Consider the following 3,724-nt stretch of genomic DNA (forward strand, 5'->3'; position numbering starts at 1 on the left):
GGTACCTAAGAAAGAAAGAATTTAAATAAATAGATGTCAGGACCAAAGTTATTTCCATTTTTTCTTTATTTTTTTCTGTAGGTTCAAAAAATATCTACCAAATTTTAGTTAGTTCTATGGCAAAAATAAATGAAAATATTACCAAAAACTTTTTTCTTGATACAGGTTAGAGATCACAGTTAGCAGAGGGATAAATTCCAATTGCTAGCTTTTTACTAAAATTACAAGTTTTGAATTTCTCCATTTCTGCCTAAACAAAACGCTTAAGTGAAAGTTAATGTTCATTATTAAGATTAAATATTATCCATTTTCTTCATATGAAGTTAGAAAATGGTGTTTATTAGCCCAATTTGACTTAGAACTTAAATCGGCAAGAGGATGAAGTTCATTCATATAAGTTTTATCCAGTAGACTTAATTTACGTATTCATATATTGTCCACTGGTTATTTGATGTTGTGGGACTTTTCACTTTGTGTGTCTTCTCAAATACTTTCTTTTTGCATAATTTGGTGAAATAACAGCTTTATGTGAAGACTTTTGTCTTATGGGTAAAGCAATTAAGTAATTATCCGCGTTGTTTTTACGTTTATTAGATCACCTCGTAGTAAAAATATGATATTCGCAGATGAATTGCTTCTTTCCATTTTAATATCAATTTCTAGTTATATTGTAGCATTTGGTTATTTCATAAATAGGATATATTCAAATCAGTTGTTGGGCCTCTTCGCTCTACCCCTTGGATGTTCACCAAGCACCTAGGTTGCGAGGACGTAAGGCACTGTAGCTCAGGGACATATCCTTTACCGGTAAAAGTGCAGTGAAGAAGAAAAAAGAACAAAATATCACAGGTAAATGTGTATGAAGAAAGTCTAAGTCTAATTAATTTTAACCCATCTCGCCTGATCAAATTATTAGGCATTATTGTTTAAACATTATGTGATTGTTCGGAAAGTGTTTACGGAAGTTAGTACCGTAATAAAATATCAAAATTAATTGTTTGCAAAATGATTCTATACATATCGATAATTTTTTTGGTGAAGCTTAACTTTTCGAATACTATTGCAAGGGTAAACTAGTCATGAATAAAGTCAAAGTCTAATGAAGTCTACCGTTTTCATGGTTAAATCTATGTTTTTAGGAAGCAGCATTTTAGGAAGCAACCCTTGAGGTGCTAGATTCAGAATTATCTTAGTTTAGAGTTTGTTTTTATCGCATGACAAAACCTTGGATTTTTCTTCTTTCATGACGGTTTTATGGTTGTAGAGACTATTTCAGAGTGACTACGTGAGTAAAATCTACACTAGCAAAATTTGGGACTATTCAGTGGTTTCTTAAATAGCGCTGGCCTCTTCAAAGCATTTTTCAATCTGAGGCTTCAGGATTAGCGTAGCCCTTTAAGTAAACATTCGAAGGCATCTTAAATAATAATTCACCTTATTTCTTGGTCATTTAAAGTGAAAGAATAGCCTCATGTGCAGTGCCAAATCATTTTAAACAAAACCCCAAATAAAATTGTTTATTTCGAGAAATTAATTCTAAAACACGTTTTCCCATAAATATATTTTCGAAGAAAAGGTAAGAGCCGTATTGAAACCCAAAACAAACAGAAATAAAATCAAACAATATATACTTAAAAACAATTTAAACTTAAAAACAGAGACTGCAATGAATGAATAACTGAAACTGGAGGCAAATACAAATCAAAATGAATCGTTGCTCCGATCAAGTTGATACCATGTACTGCTCAGGGGTGTCGGGGGTGGTAAGGGGGGGGGGGGGGCAGTTGCCCCCCAATAATGTCAGGAAAAGAAATTAGACATTCCATGCCCTTTGACTATCCAGATATGGACCCCCCTTGCCCCCCCCCCCCAATAAAAATGCTGAAGATTCGCCCCTGGTACTGCTATAGATGAATAGATGAAGCGTAAAACGAACAGAAATTAAAATGAGTCAACAAGTCAAGCTTAAAGCGAACAGAAATTTTACGATTATTCTGCATAATAACCATACTATTACATTGCTTTGTTTTCTAGCTATTTATTAACTACAATAACAGCTAAAGAGCAATACCATTTTGATTCCCCATTTAACATTATTCGCGAATATAATAATTGCTACCATGACAATCACTTTTGATGCTTGATATTTTAATACTGTCAGGTTTTAATTTTCGAAAATGGTTACTGTATAACTTTCATTGTTACTGTAATTACTCAAAAAGTAAATAGACATTTACAGAATTTAAAAGAGAAAAAACAGGTATAATCTAAATAAAACAGTGAAACAAAAAAATTAAATAACAAAAATCAGAATATTTCGACTCCACTTCCGGGAGCATTTATCAACGGGGGAAAAAAGATAAAGTTAAATTAAAGTAAATGCAACATATAAGGAAAAAGACAAAAAAAAACTAAAAAAAAAACTAAAAATAAAAATCACATCTTAATTACCTCCAGAATTCTGCAATCATTGTAAATAGCCTGAATAAGTACACAGAAATGACAAAAGATTGTCTTGTTTTTGTTTTTTTTTCTTCCACTGTTTTATCTAAATTATACAATTTTTGTTCTCTCTTAAATGCTGTAAATGAAAAAGCAGTGTGGTCAAAGAAACTATTTAGGTAAATAAATATTCTCTTAAAACTAAAAATCTCATCTCTTTAGGAGACTAGAAGAAACCCACGAAGATGATGTACCTCCTTTACATTACGAACATTACAATAAAATTGAAAAAAGTTAGTCTAAAAAATACATGATGGTAATTTATCCGTTGTTGAGTAGCTCAACCTTTACGAATCTCTTTGACTCTGGCTATAGTCAGTGATCCAAGGCTTGCTATCGTTCAAAAAAAAGGGAAGGGATGGCTTACATCAGCTGCAGTTGGTTTGAGGGTGGAATTTAGGGTAATCGGGGGCGCTTAAGACGAATATCGGGGTTCACAAGTTCGCACGCATGTAGAACGTGGTCATTTTAGCCTATAAAATCAAATTTGGCCTATAACGACGTCATACCACTCTTGATTTTTGTACATGGTAAAATAAACTGAAAACCTTATAAAATTGACAAATTCTGAATCCTGAGAAAAATTAATTTCACCTGGTATTTTTAGTTTTTCCCCACAACTTTTATTTCTTTAGTTAATCCCTATTTAGTTTTGAAAACAAGGTTTTTCAATATAATTTTTCTTAGTTTTTTCAATTTTTCTGAAATTTTTGCATGCATAAGTATGTTTTTTATGCTTTATTTGAATTCTGCTCGTCATTGCGGTTCAAACCTTGTGCCTTTTTTCCAAAAAATATTAATTTTTGAGCAGCTATTTACTTTTTCTGAATAGCATCATAGCTTTCAGAAATTAGCCTACAATGACCAATTTTTAATTTTTTTTTTTTAGCTGTTAAAAAAAAATTGAAAACGAATCAAACTGCACATCATTCGAACCGTCCGAATGTCCTTTACATGTTGTTAATAAAAACAGAGTACATACTTAAATCTGCAAGAATATATAAGCCTTTGAACAAGAAGATTCCCCCCTCCCCAGAAAAAAGAAAATTTTCTGAATAGTGGCGTTTTACTCTAAATATTTTTAACACAACCTATAATTTTTATTTCACCAAACGATAGATCGCTCCTTTCTGAATCAAATAGTTTATTTACATTCTATACAACTAATATTTTTAGCCAGGAAACACAAAAAATGCAACATATGCCTCGTTCTGCAATCGCA

Source organism: Artemia sp. Qi Xiang Cuo, chromosome 6, assembly GCF_049724085.1.
Source record: "Artemia sp. Qi Xiang Cuo chromosome 6, ASM4972408v1, whole genome shotgun sequence".
NCBI classification, from domain to species: domain Eukaryota; kingdom Metazoa; phylum Arthropoda; class Branchiopoda; order Anostraca; family Artemiidae; genus Artemia; species Artemia sp. Qi Xiang Cuo.